Source organism: Lampris incognitus, chromosome 4, assembly GCF_029633865.1.
Source record: "Lampris incognitus isolate fLamInc1 chromosome 4, fLamInc1.hap2, whole genome shotgun sequence".
Taxonomy (NCBI): domain Eukaryota; kingdom Metazoa; phylum Chordata; class Actinopteri; order Lampriformes; family Lampridae; genus Lampris; species Lampris incognitus.
The window spans coordinates 51,085,086-51,100,677 of NC_079214.1; the positions used below are offsets into that span (position 1 = coordinate 51,085,086).

A 15,592-nucleotide genomic window follows, 5' to 3' on the forward strand; every position below is an offset into this window, starting at 1 on the left:
CATTTACGCCTGATTGATGGTTTCTGCGTCGACGTGATCGCGGGTGCTCCACCGTAGGCTACAGTGGGATCTCCACACCTACACGAGGGGCTCCATCGTAGTCTACGGTCGCCTCCTTAAAGATGCAAGTGTGCGTTGAGGCTACGCCGCTTACCTGCTATGCGTTTGCGGCGCCGGCACCCGGAAGTTAATCCGTCTCTCGCATCTGGAAAAACAAACACGCCGAGTTCCCTGTACTCCTACCTCAGCATGTTCAGTGGTTTCGTAAGCCATCCCCTCTTCCAACGTGATAGCTCATCTTTCTCATCTAGCAAAGGCATTGCTGTGAACCTTTTCTTCGCCGCCTTAGTTGCCAGTGCGTGTGAGAGAACGCAAACATGACTACTTCCCTTACTTCCGATCCTGATTTGATGGCACGCTGTGGCGTATCGTGCGTGACACTGCCATCTAGTCTGTGGCGGTGCTACGACAGTCTACGGGTTCATCTACGACGTAGTAGTATAAATTAAATGGCATGCCGCCGGCACCTATGGCGGGGCCTCACCGTCACCCTGTTGTAGAATCATAAATCTCACTTTATAATCCATGAGAGTTTATTGGTTCACTGCATTCGTTAATGTTTGCTTAATCCGCATTCTATTTATGGACCAAATTAAGTAGCGACAATAAATTGAGATTTTACCAACACATTCCTAACTGAAACATGTTAAGGTTTTCTCACTTTCTTACACACTTTCAATCTCAACTCTCTCTCTCCCTGCCTCTACTGTGTAATATATCTGCTTCCCCATCCTGATATCTCCCTCTCTCTATACAGCAACAACACGCACACGCGCACGCGCACACACACGTGTGCAAACACGCCCTGCTAGTGGTTTGGTCCTCCAACCACATGAGGTTTTCCCAGAAAGATTAAATGAGGTTAAGGTGGTCACAATTAGAAGGCGCTCATGAGGTTTGCATGTTATTGATGGAATTTATGTAGCATTTTGATTGGTGGGCGTGCTCTATAGTGAGAGCATGACGAGCCGTGGCTAACCTACGCGTAGGATTAACCTGAGGTTCCCAAGTCCCTCAGTGCATTTATTGTTGTCGAATAAGTGCACTGCTCCTATTCCCTCTCATCGCTTGTTGAGGTTTGAGGATGGCTTTGATGCTATTTGATCCCATGGATTGGTGGATTATGCAGCCCTGGAGAATTATGATTGCAAGAACAGCATTGTCATGCACAGGGCAAAAACACAGAAGTTGTCTCTCCAGCAGTTGCTTAAACTGGTGCATCATTACTTCACCGGTCACTTTCACGCTTATGAGCTGATTTTCCTCTTTCCAACATCTGGGATCTCTGTAGTAGGTGAAATGCCAAAGTAGCTGCTGGACAAAGTTAGCCGCCGTAGCTGAAACTTGACCAGTATATGGCCCGTAAATGGTGTTACTTACCCTCCCCTATCAAAGTATACTATACTATCTCTGTACCTTTATGCACCTAATACATCAACTTCCACAGTGTCTAAGTGAACATAATGATTAATAAGTCCTGTTAATTTGTGTGTGTGTGGGTGGGGAGGTTGTCCAGAGTGGCTTCTTATGAGTTAAACTTTACTCAAGTTCAATCCCCACATTACATTATTATTAGAGAATAGATGTCAAATACTTGTGCCTCTTATGAAAACCATACCAACATTTTGGTTTGATTTTCTTTCAGCATTCAGAAAAGTTATCTCACTAAAAACTGCTATTGCCCCGTGTGCTCTGTCCCCAAGAGGAACAGTTAAAAAAAAAAGAAAGTCTTTTCAGAAATCTTTTTAGCAATCGGAAGTTACGAGGAATGTTTTGGTATCTAGTTGGATGAGAGATACTATATAGATTTGGAGCATATTAGGACATTCTTTGCGACTGGAAAGCGAAAGTGAGGAGAGGAGAGAAGAGGAAAAGTACTCCTGGCAAAAAAGGGACACATCTGGGCTGTTTCCTCTACCCCCCCCCCCACTCCACCCCCGCCTCCTTCCTCACTCCTCTCCCACCTCGCTGCTCTCCTCCAACCCAGTCCTTCTCTCTCTCTCTCTCTCTTTCTCTCTCTCTCTCTCTCTCTCTCTCTCTCTCTCTCTCTCTCTCTCTCTCTCTCTCTCTCTCTCTCTCTCTCTCTCTCTCTCTCTCTCTCTCTCTCTCTCATCTCCATCTCCATATTGGACTCCTCGTCGTGGCCGGGGCAGACTAGACAAATGTCCTCTGCTGAGATGACACAGATGTTGGCGGCTGAAATGGAAAACAGTCTCAGAGGCCACATTTGCTCACACAGACAGACCTACGGACAAACAGAACTTTCACCTTTTACTCTCTCTGTCTTTCACCCAGTCTCACTCTCTCATTTTCGTTCTCTCTCTCTCTCTCTCTCTCTCTCTCTCTCTCTCTCTCTCTCTCTCTCTCTTTATCTGTCTGTTGCATTCCGTCCCCCTCCTAATTTTATCGTGCATGCATACACAAATACACACCCACACGCACACACCCACACCCCCACACACATGAATACTCCCCTCCATTTCTCTTTCTCTCCATCTCCCGCTGTGTTTTTCTAGTGGTCGCTGCCTGTTTTGGGCGAGAGTGGAGGCTGACAGAATGATAAGGATAATGAACAACATGGTGTTTTATCAGCACACCAGCATGGGAAATCAGAGTGGATAACCGTCCACTGCAGTGTAACCAAATATTGATGTGTCCAGATGAGCCGAGGCAGCCAGTGGGCAGCTGTGAGCTGCTACTCCTGTTTGAGTTTGTTAAGAGGATATGTTCCCACTGGTTTCACTGGCCCGGGCTGACTCTGTGTGTGTGTGTGTGTGTGTGTGTGTGTGTGTGTGTGTGTGTGTGTGTGTGTGTGTGTGTGTGTGTGTGTGTGCGTGTGCGTGTGCGTGTGCGTGCGTGTGTGTTGATTCAGGAATGGGCTGTCCCCTCTTTTGGGTGTTTCTCTTTTCTCTGATATTTGTTTTTAATTTGCTTTTCCAGACATTGTTAGTTATAAAAGTAAATGATGATAGAGTTCATCATCAAATTATGTGTGTGTGTGTTTGTGTGTGTGTGTGTATTTGAGAGGGGTGTGTGTATTTGAGAGGAGTGTGTGTATTTGAGAGATAAAGAGTAAGACAGAGAACGACTGAGAGAGAGTGACAGTGACATGCTAATCAGGTGGTGCAGTGTGTGGGGGGGGTGTTGAAGGTTCGTTTGCTTTTCATATGTCCACCTCCCTCACATCTTGACAGCACAGAAGGTTGCTTTTCCTCATTTATCCATCCATTCTCTGTAGTGCTCAGTCGAGTTAAAGGTCATGAGGGCCGGAGCCTAGTATCCCAGCTGGCATTGGACAGCAGTCAGGAGGACACCCTGTCCAGTTTGCAGGTCCGTTGCAGGTCCTCTTCTATTCTATTCTATTCTCTACTACTACTACCACTACTACTTTCGGCTGCTCCCGTTAGGGGTCGCCACAGCGGATCATCCGTTTCCATTTCTTCCTGTCTTCTGCGTCTTCCTCTGTCACACCAGCCACCTGCATGTCTTCCCTCACCACATCCATAAACCTCCTCTTTGGCCTTCCTCTTCCCCTCTTCCCTGGCAGCTCCATATTCAGCATCCTTCTCCCAATATACTCGGCATCTCTCCTCCACACATGTCCAAGCCATCTCAATCTTGCCTCTCTTGCTTTGTCTCCAAACCGTCCAACCTGAGTGGTCCCTCTAATATAATCGTTCCTAATCCTGTCCTTCTTTGTTACTCCCAGTGAAAATCTTAGCATCTTCAACTCTGCCACCTCCAGCTCTGCCTCCTGTCTTTTCGTCAGTGCCACTGTCTCCAAACCATATAACATAGCTGGTCTCACAACCATCTTGTAAACTTTCCCTTTAACTCTTGCTGATACCCTTCTGTCGCAAATCACTCCTGACACACTTCTCCACCCACTCCAACCTGCCTGCACTCTCTTTTTCACCTCTCTATTGCACTCCCCGTTACTTTGGACAGTTGACCCCAAGTATTTAAACTCAAATGCCTTTGTCACCTCCACTCCTTGCATCCTCACCATTCCACTGTCCTCTCTCTCATTCAAGCATAGGTATTCCGTCTTGCTCCTACTGACTTTCATTCCTCTTCTCTCCAGTGCATACCTCCACCTCTCCAGGCTCTCCTCAACCTGCACCCTACTCTCGCTACAGATCACAATGTCATCCGCGAACATCATCGTCCATGGAGACTCCTGCCTGATCTTGTCCGTCAACCTGTCCATCACCATTGCAAACAAGAAAGGGCTAAGAGCCAATCCTTGATGTAATCTCACCTCCACCTTGAACCCATCTGCCATTCCAACCGCACACCTCACCATTGTCACACTTCCCTCATACGTATCCTGCACCACTCCTACATACTTCTCTGCAACTCCTGACTTCCTCATACAATACCACATCTCCTCTCTCTGCACTCTGTCATAAGCTTTCTCTAAATCTACAAAGACACAATGCAACTCTTTCTGGCCTTCTCTATACTTCTCAATCAACATTCTCAAAGCAAACATTGCATCTGTGGTGCTCTTTCGTGGCATAAAACCATACTGCTGCTCGCTGATCGTCACCTCTCCTCTTAACCTAGCTTCTATTACTCTTTCCCAAATCTTCATGCTGTGGCTGATCAACTTTATACCTCTGTAGTTGTTACAGTTCTGCACATCGCCCTTGTTCTTGAAAATCGGTACCAGTATGCTTCTTCTCCACTCCTCAGGCATCCTCTCACTTTCCAGGATTGTGTTAAACAATCTAGTTAAAAACTCCACTGCCATCTCTCCTAAACATCTCCATGCCTCCACAGGTATGTCATCAGGATCAACTGCCTTTCCACTCTTCATCCTCTTCATAGCTGCCCTCACTTCCTCCTTGCTAATCCGCTGAACTTCCTGATTCACTATCCCTACATCATCCAACCTTCTCTCTCTCTCATTTTCTTCATTCATCAGCCCCTCAAAAGTATTCCTTCCACCTTCTTAGCACACTCTCCTCGCTTGTCAGCACATTTCCATCTCTATCCTTGATCGCCCTAACTTGCTGCACATCCTTTGCAGCTTGGTCCCTCTGTCTAGCCAATCGGTACAAGTCCTTTTCTCCTTCCTTAGTGTCGAATCTGTCATACAACTCACCATACGCCTTTTCCTTTGCCTTTGCCACCTCTCTCTTTGCTTTATGCTGCATCTCCTTGTACTCCTGTCTACTTTCTTCATCTCTCTTACTATCCCACTTCTTCTTTGCCAACCTTTTCCTCTGTATAATTTGCTGTACTTCCTCATTCCACCACCAAGTCTCCTTGTCTTCCTTCCTCTGTCCTGATGACACACCAAGTACCTTCCTAGCTGTCTCCCTCACTATTTCTGCAGTGGTTTTCTAGCCATCTGGCAACTCTTCACTACCACCCAGTGCCTGTCTTAACTCCTGCCTGAACTCCACACAACAGTCTTCCTTCTTCAACTTCCACCATTTGATCTTCGGCTGTGTCTTCACTCGCTTCCTCTTCTTGGTCTCCAAAGTCATCCTACAGACCACCATCCGATGCTGCCTAGCTACGTTCTCCCCTGTCACCACCTTGCAGTCTCCAATCCCTTTTAGATGGCGCCTTCTACATAAGATATAGTCCACCTGTGTGCACTTTCCTCCACTCTTGTACGTCACCCTGTGTTCCTCCCTCTTCTTGAAATATGTATTCACCACAGCCATTTCCATCCTTTTCGCAAAATCGACCACCATCTGTCCTTCCACATTTCTCTTCTTGACTCCATACCTTCCCATCACCTCCTCATCACCTCTGTCCCCTTCACCAAGATGTCCATTGAAGTCCGCTCCAATCACCACTCTCTCCTCCTTGGGTACCCTCTCCACCATGTCGTCCAACTCACTCCAGAATTCTTCTTTTTCATCCATCTCACACCCAACTTGCGGGGTATATGCGCTGATAACATTCAGCAATAAACCTTCAATTTCCAGCTTCATACTCATCACTCTGTCTGACACTCTCTTCACCTCCAGCACGCTCTTGACATACTCTTCCATCAGAATTACCCCTACCCCATTACTCCTCCCATTCACACCATGGTAGAAGAGTTTGAACCCACCTCCGATACTCCTGGCCTTACTCCCCTTCCACCTGGTCTCTTGCACACACAGTATGCCTACCTTTCTTCTTTCCATCATGTCAGCCAGCTCTCTCCCTTTACCAGTCATAGTGCCAACATTCAAAGTTCCAACTCTCACCTCCACATGCCTACCCTTCCTCCTCTCTAGCTGCCTCTGGACATGCTTTCCCCCTCTCCTTCTCCTTCGCCCAACAGTAGCATAGTTTCCACCGACACCCTGCTGGTTAACAGTACCGGTGGCGGTCGTTGGTAACCCGGGCCTCCACCGATCCGGTATGTAAGTCTTATTTATGATCCGCATATTTGATTTGGCAAAGATTTTACGCCGGATGCCCTTCCTGACACAACCCTCCCCATTTGTCCGGGCTTGGGACTGGCACTAAGGATGCACTGGCTTGTGCATCCTCAGTGGCTGGGTTTATTCTATTCTATTCTATTCTATTCTATTCTATTCTATTCTATTGAGGAAGCCCTGGAGTATAAAGTATATGCTCATGTTTAAAATTAAGGTTAATTAAAGAAATAAACAAACCCTTGAGGCACCCGTTAATGAGGTCCTTAGTAGCAAAAATGGGGGGGGGGGGGGGAGGAGGCTGGAGCGCATAGCTATGTGTCTTTGACCAAAACGCACAGGTTCAAATCTTTGATGAGCATGGAAAAATCTCGGTGAGAAAAGTGACAGAGGACGGGAGCAGTGACCAACACTAGAAGATTATCATTGTTACCGTTATTATCATTAGTAGAGGATGAGTGGCTCGGTGGATAGCAGTGTTGTCTCACAGTGAGAAGGTTCTGGTTTCAAACCCCAGGAGGACTTTCTGCATGGATTTCATTTGTTCTCCCAGGGTTCACGTGGGCTATTTCCCCCACACTGAGAGACAGGCATGTTAGGTTAAAGCTATACTGCCATTGCCCTTGACCAATGCACTAGCCTGAGAACTGGAGTCGGGCCCCAGGCACCACACAATGGCTGCCCACAGCTCCTAAGTAGTTAGGATGGGTCACATGCAGATTACTAATTTCCCCACAACAATCAATAAAGTCATGTTAATGAACCCACATATTTTCTTGCCAAATTAAGCGAATTATTCATTTTCTGAAGGAGTCAGCCAGTGTTGTGCTCTGTAGGCAGTGTTGTCTGCCAAGCAGCCACAATGTTCTGCCGGACTTCTTGGGGTTTCAGGGACAAATTGGAGTCTGCTCTGAAATAGTAAAGAAGGCTGTAATTGAAGAGGAGGTAATGGTATAGTAAGGCTGCTCTGTGGTTGTCTGGTTTCCCTGACTGGTGATTAGTCTAGCCTGTTATTGGGAGCGAGGTTCCCATAAAGCACTGAAGGGGCTGTGTGGGTTCCTCAGTGGAGGATCACCGGGGTCATGTGGTGCACTGGAGAGGTCAAAAAGACAAATGATGCACCTGCCGTCCTCCTTAGCACAAAGGTTGTTAGCAACATAGCAAATGTAGATTCTTGTGGATTCTTATCGATGGTGTTGGTGAGCAGTTCCAGTTCAAACCATAAACAGGATCAGGCTGTACAAATAATTTAGTTGAACGAAGTCACTCAGAGAGAAAATTATACAGTGTTGAGTCTTAGTCTTGGTTTGTTCAAGCCAGCAATGTGTACATATGAGGATAGACAAAAATCCACATTAGTGAGCAATTTTGTATTGTACAAAGCTTAGTAGTATATGGTCATATCTCATGACTGTTAAGGCTGCAGTGTCACTGCAGTGTTCATCTGTCTCTGATTCAGAGGTGGCATTTTGATAATGTTGGTGAGGCACACAAAAGTCTGAAACAGAATCTTAAATTTTTAAATATCTGTTGCAAGCTCAGTACATGTTATGCACAGTTCAGCACATGAACATTTAAACAAAATACGAAGAATTGCAGAATAATGAAATATTATAGATTGGTTGTAAGTATAAATGCCTGTAATTTTGATTCCTGCGCTAAAATAGAAACATGAGCCAACTAGATGAGCCAACATGAAAAAAAAAGAAAGGAAAAAGGAAAACCCACACAGCTGGTTGTGTTTCCACTCCTAAATTGGAGGGGCTGGACAGAAGTCTTGTAACCTTTTTAAGTGCAGGTGTCACGGTTACTTTATTGTAGCCTGTACACTGTACATACTTTCCATTCAACAGCTGCATCTCCAGACATGTTGTATAGGAAAAATGGTCAAAAAATTTCAGATGTTAAAATATGTGTGTGTGCATGCATGTGTATGTGTGTGTGTATGTGTGTTTTATACATGCATCTGTCCCCTGAAGATACAAACAGAATCATCATCATCAGCAGCACACACACACACACACACACACACACACACACACACACACACACACACACACACACACACACACACACACACACACACACACGGGCTGGAGCAACATTAATTTATCCGTGTATATTCTTGCTTTATTGATTGGTATATCAATCAAGTTGATATATTACCAAAGAGCATTTTGCTGTTGTTTCTCATTGTAATGCATGTGCACCACTGTGTAGAAAACCTGCTACAGTACACATGATTGCTGTTGTTAGAAAGCCATAATAACATCAAGGATATTGTGACTATGGTTTTAACTTAGGCCTGGGTGAGAAAACAATAGTGATATGTACCGGCAACAGACACTTCATCAACAGCAATAAGAAAATTGTTCGGTAGAATCTTCCGATAGTTTCACTTATTTTTCGCCTCTGGAAACAAGTTTTCCCTCATCCATCAACAACGTTAATTGAGTACAGGTTTGTTTACTTTCTTGGAAGTACGTGGTTGTAACTAATGCTAATGGGACTGCCAGGCTACGATTTACAATTTCCTTTAGCAGACGCTTTTATCCAAAGCGATGTGCATGTAAGAGGTAGTTGATTTGTATAGCATTAGGAGTCTAAGCCTCCTAATGCTATACAAATGCTGGGATCAGACTACACGATTTCAGCCCGAGTTTGTCGTCGCCGACAAATTTCCAGTGTCGGGCCCGATCATGAACGTTGGGAATGAAGAGGAATGTCTTCACCCCGTGTATAGTGTGACATAAACGAAGAACAGCGACGCGGCGCCTGGGACGCCCCACCTACCACAACGAAACATCTAGCATGTCGGAATGTTTTGCATTTTCCTGCCTAGTCTGACATTCCTACGCTCCTATGACGTGTTCCTTGACGTTGACCAATAGGATGACAGTGCTCTCTGGCGCGCTTTAAGTAAACAAGGCAAAGAGAAAGCGGTCGCTGCTGTCAGGTGGACCAACAAAACCGAGGAAATGTTTGTTGAGCAGTGGCAACAATACCCCTCCTGGCCTTTTTGACGTTTCCTCGAGGAAGGACCATGACAGAGTCAAAAAGAGGCTAAATGTTGGCAAGAAATAGCGGAGGCACTTCAGCAACCCGGTAAGTAGCTGGTTAAGCTATGCTAGGTTAGCATTCCCCGGTAGCACTAGCCGCAACGGCGTCCACAGTGTTTTGTTTTGTTTTGGGGTTTTTTTTTTCTTTCCTTTTACTCTTCGGAACACAAGACCGCCAGCATCACTCGTAGCGTTTCCGTTGCCATGATTTATTAGATTTTCTTGACCCTCCTCCCCGACGACCTATGAACTCTCACAAGATCGTGAAAGGCAGCGTACGGTGATTGGTCGGGTCATACTTGTAGTGTTGCCAGTCTCCCGGCCAAGACACAGCAAGAATTTACGTCACTATGGTTGCCTAATCTGACATGGTGATCTTCGTGAAAGACAAAAAACCATCGTGTAGTCTGATCCCGGCTTTCATGGAGACTCGTTACAGCCGGGGTTTGAACCTCTGATCTCCTGAAGGAAAGCTGGGGGGTTTTCCACCTATTGAGCTAACCAGCTGCTAACAGCTATTGAAACAATCAAAAGTATTTCGAAGTTAAATCAGATTTTGCTCTTATTTAAAACATATTCAGAATAGACAGAGAATAAATGAAAATGTGTATGACTGTACTTTTGTAAAAAGGTGTTAAATTATGTTGTATCATGACGGTTTAAACAGTTGTCCTATTGGACTGTTTTGAAGCTCAGTGAGAAGATTCAGCAAAGTGTTAAATGTTTCATCACTGAAGCGATCAGTAATGTTTTCATCTGTACTATTCCAAAAGACGCCCGGCAACGTGAACCTTTCCTTTGATCAGAAATGTTATTGTTTTTTGATAAATGATATAGCAATAAACAAGAGGACGATGACGAACGTAGCTTTGTTCCTCAAGGCTTCCCTCTGGATGGATGATGTCACCAGCACAAGTTAGTGAGTTACACAGAGGGAGGGGACCCCAGGGAGGGGACCCCACCCACACACACGCACGCACGCACGCACACACACACACACACACACACACACACACGAAATATATAAAGATGTATTGATTTAGGGTCTCCTATGCATATAAGGAAGAGAGAAGAGGGGATGAAGGGGAAGATGAGGCAGAGGGAGGCGTGACTATGATGGTTGCTGTTACGACATGTATGAAGTAAACGCCTTCCAGACTGCAGGAAATCCACATGAAGGGGAAAAAAACATTATGGGTCTCGCTCAGGACTCGGTCACCACCTCCTCCTCTTCCTCCTCTTCATTAGGACCTTCGTACACAAGACGTTGTTTAAACTAGATTTTATTACTTTGGGGAGGGTGAGGACAGTGAATTGCTCCTGTTGTTCTTGCAGCTCTCTGTGACCAGCGGGACTGTGGGGGGTGTGAAACTGTGAAATGAAGAGATGGACAAAAAGAGGCTTGAGAGGGGACGCTGATGCCAGAGAGCTCATCCGCAAAGAACTGACATCATCGGGTTACAACTCTCAGTTGATGTCGATTTGAAAAGAACCCCCACCAAAAAGACAGAGTGTAATTAGTTCAGTCATGTCGATGAAATCCCCTTTGACTTTGGCCTGGGAGCAATAGTGTGAGGCAAAAGAGACTCAGAAACAGAGGAGTTAGTGAAAAAGAGAACCATAGATGGAGAGCCAGGAAAGAGAGAGAGAGAGAGCGAGAGAGAGAGCGTGAAAGACACGTTGGTAGAGAGAGAAGTATAGTCTGAGAGAAATAAGTCAGATAGACAGAGAGAGAAAAATTGACTTCTTAGCATTTCCTGGATTAGTGAAAATGTAACCTGTGTCCTGTGTGACCAGATAATTAAGATATCATCCAGGGAATTTAGCCTCTGTTTACAAGTTTTTTGGAAGTTAGAAAGGACCCTAAGATACAATAGTGAACGGTAGATGTGTAGATAGATAGTAGAGGCAAAGTTGCTTTGATTCCTGAATTCAATAAATGGAAATGAATTGGTCTTGGCTACTCTAGTACTGTAACATACTGGCAACTTCTCTGTGGCGTTAAACTCCATGGACCTTAGATATGATTCAAAGGACAGTTCATTCAACATTAATTACCTGCAATCAAAATACATGGCTTAGTTTTGCAACGGCTATATTTTGTGTGTGTGTGTGTGTGAGAGAGACAGAGAGAGAGAGAGAGAGAGAGAGAGAGAGAGAGAGAGAGAGAGAGAGAGAGAGAGAGAGAGAGAGAGAGAGAGAGAGAGAGAGAGAGAGAGAGAGAGAGAGAGAGAGAGAGAGAGAGAGAGAGAGACCAAATCCAGCAAAGCTTTGGTTCTTTATGCACATGTTCACACGGACACACACACACACACACACACACACACACACACACACACACACACACACACACACATCTTCTCAACACAATCTGATTGCAAAAATATCAAGTGACAATTTAAAAAACAAGAGCCTACACCCATGGCAGTGAGAAACAAAGAAAAGTAATTTTCGTCAGCACTACAAATATTGGAAATAAAGCTTTTCTAAATAGTCCACCTTAAAATGGCTGCTGTAGAATTAAAAAAAACAACTAAAATAATCCCCCTATATAAGAATATCCCTCATTCACACTAGAATGGATTGTGAACCACTCCCTCTCTTCCACATGCAGTATTCAACAATTCAGTAGCTGCTGCATTTATCCATTGAGAACATTGAGCAATGTGAAAACTGCTGAAACCGTGCTAAGTAAACAATGACGCCCTCATAACAATGATGTGATGAGGATGATTAATGCTGAAGGGGGAAGTACCATTGAGCACAGGAAAGCACCATTTGGATTATTGAATAGGCAGGCAATACTTTGTATGATATTGTCACAGAAACAATAGATCCAATTCATTACACAAAATGGTCTGCAAAAATGACAGTTCTTTGGTTTTTTTTTCTCCAACTTTTGCAGTAAATGTTGCCAAACATTGCATTGTCAGGGGCAATTCAGACTGCGTAAGACATTTTCTCACAAAACCCCGAGGCTGTGTGTCAGTCTGTACAAGTCAAGTGGATTTCAAGCATTGCATGGAAGGATTGGACTTACTGGATTTAGAAATGATGAGCTGATTTCTTCTCTAACCTTCATACAATACCATTCTTGCTGGTATTGGCTATTATTGTTGTTTCTTCTTCTTGCGCTCTCAGTTTTATAACACCTAAGAAGATACAATTGAGTCTGTAAGGCTACTGTGAATTCAGACGGCAACACTACAGTGGCTACAGAGCTGAGTTTGATCCACTGGCCTCACTAGGGCACCACAATGGCTTAGTGGTTAGCATGGTTGCCTCACAGCAAGATGGTCCTGGATTCAAACCCCAGGCCGTCCCAGGTCCTTTCTGTGTGGAGTTTACTTGATCTCCCCGTGTCTGCGTGGGTTTCTTCCCACCATCAAAAAGACATGTATGTTATGGTTAATACTCCTGTCAGTGCCCCTGACCAAGGCAATGGAAAGAAGAACTGGAGTTGGTCCCCACATGCTGCAGCTGCCCACCATTCCTATACAATAGGATGGGTTAAATGCACACGAAAAATTTCATTGTAACTGTACGATGACAAAATAAGGTGGCTTTCTTTCTTTTTAGTGTTAATGTCAAATTACTCAACCATCCATGAACAAATGTCCTTATTGCTTTGTGACATCTGCTAACAGCAGTTGGCACAAAGCCATTTAATAATAATCATTACATTTACATAGCACTTTTCAAGATGCCCAAAGCGCTTCACATTGAAAGAAGTAACTCACTTCAACCACCACCAACATGTAACACCCACCTGTGTGATGCACGGCAGCCATTTTGCCCAGAATTCACACCACATATCAGCTGGAGGTGGAGAGGAAGGAATCAATGAGCCAATTACATGTGGGGATGATTGGGTGGCCAGATGGAGAGAGCCAGGTTGGGAATTTTGCCAGGACACCAGGAAACCCTCTACTGATTGCGATAAGCACTATGGGATCTTTAATGACTGCAGTGAGTCAGGACCTCGGTTTAACGTCTCATCCGAAGGACGGGATTTCTCCCTATCCTCAGAAAATTTGGAAAAATAAAATGGCATGTTAACATAGTTTTTTTTAGATGGATGCTAACATAGTTATAGTTTTAAGTTTGTTAGATAGGAGAGTGCTAAAAATACAACAACAAAAAAAGTGTGACTTCTGTACAAAGGGGTGAGGTGACCAAGGGAGGGAGTGAGCATTTCTCACCTCAGCACCACCCAAAACCAGCCATGTTCTCCATCCTTCTGTACCGGGGTGTCCAAATCTCAATCCCCTCAAGCAAGCACAAGAGGAAGGAGCACAAATACACATGGAAAGGCAAGGATAAGTATAAGATCAAAACTGGCTAGCATGGTGCATACTAACCCGTCGCCTCACAGATGCCCATCCAAACCCAACAGATTAAGGCTGTCCAAGGATAAAATATAAACATCTGAAAATGACGCCATGAACATTTCAACTTTTATGTACTTGGCCTTCCCTGCAGTCAACAAACTGTGGAATGGAGAAGAATGATAACTTTGTATTGCCAACAGGCCTCAACAAAAACTGTATGCTTAGCAGGGCGGCACAGTGGTGCTGTGGTTAGCGCTTTCACCTCACAGCAAGAAGGTTCTTGGTTTGATTCCCGGCTGGCCAGCCATTATCTTTTCTGTGTGGAGTTTGCATGTTCTCCCCATGTCTGGGTGGGTTTCCACCGGGAGCTCCAATTTCCTCCCACAGCCCAAAGACATGTAAGTCAGGTGAATCAGAGACACTAAATTGTGCCTAGGTATGAATATGTGTGTCTGCCCTGCAGTGGACTGTCGACCTATCCAGGATGTTCCCCCACCTTCCACCCAGGGAGCGCTGGGATAGGCTCCAGCACCCCACAACCCTAATCAGGATAAGCAGCTTGGAAAATGAATGAATGTAAGCCCTTAAGTCTGTGTTCGCTGTGACCAATATAGGAGCATAAAGAGGTCTATGTAACAGTGAGACCTTTGAATGTTCTTGAAGAACCCTCATATCCATAGTGTATAGCTTTTGGGATTTTTTGTAAGTGAGCTACCTTATGGTCCATAAAATATGACCTTTAGGTACTGATCCATCATTTTTACAGTGTATGGTTTCTCATTAAGCCAGAGGCCAACGAATACAGATGGATCTGATTCAAAACAAATTGGCTGCCATGAACTGTGCTCTTAAAATGTCCAGTGGTAGAGGCGTGTGAACGTTAGGTGAACGTTTTTGGGCCACAGGTTTGGAGCTTCTTTGCCAGCTCAAGTCTCATCACTGTGTTCCCATTAGTGTGCTTACATGATGGTGTTTATTTATGAATTTAAATCCATTCTTCTGTCCCGCTCCGTCTGAGTAAGTCGCTTTGGACAAGACTGTCAGCTACATGCCTAAATCATAAATCACCATAGAGTGACTTTGTGGTTCCATCGTTCAATTCGCCCACTCATCATCTGGAAATGATCAAGTTATTCAGTAAATCTATGGATAAGATGGAGGATTTAGGGGACAGCAGTTTGGTGCTGTCATAATCTGTCTGTGTGAAAAGACTTTGAAAACCACACATCTATCAGGGTGGATTTGGATGTGATTCTTGAGGTTCAACTTTGCCTTTTTGAAATGTTTTACGCCCATATATCTATAGTGTCCGGTGCTCTGAGCCATGAAGACATGCTACCATCCCAGTACTCCCAGTAACATGGAATGGTGCCTTAAAGTGAGGTCCTCTCAAGTTTAAGGCTTGCGTTATCCAAAACAAGAAGAGTATAACTGCGAAGAATTGGGAGTCACACACCTAATGACCGGTACTGACAGCTTTTATTATCTTGACGAAGACATGGATTTGGGGATCACACCATTGAGACTGAGATAAACGTGAACACGCTTCTCCAGTTCCCGTCATCTTACAGAAACAATCAACTCCTCTGCTACTACGACTGCAAGGGATTTAAAAAAATAATTTTGCTGTTTTTTTTTTCCATTTATTTTTTAATGATAAAAGAGCACAGTGGACCAGTGGTTAGCACTGTTGCCTCACAACAAGAAGGTACTGTGTTTGAACCCCAGGCCGTCCCAGGTCCTTTTGGAGTTT

The 15,592-nt window shown here is 44.7% G+C and overlaps 1 protein-coding gene across 1 annotated transcript in view; it reads left to right on the plus strand.

Annotated features, from left to right (window-relative positions):
- The window catches only part of LOC130111627 (EMILIN-1-A-like), a 68,420-nt gene that overhangs the window by 13,966 nt on the left and 38,862 nt on the right, over window positions 1-15,592 (plus strand). The gene's annotated exons all lie outside the window — the stretch shown is intronic.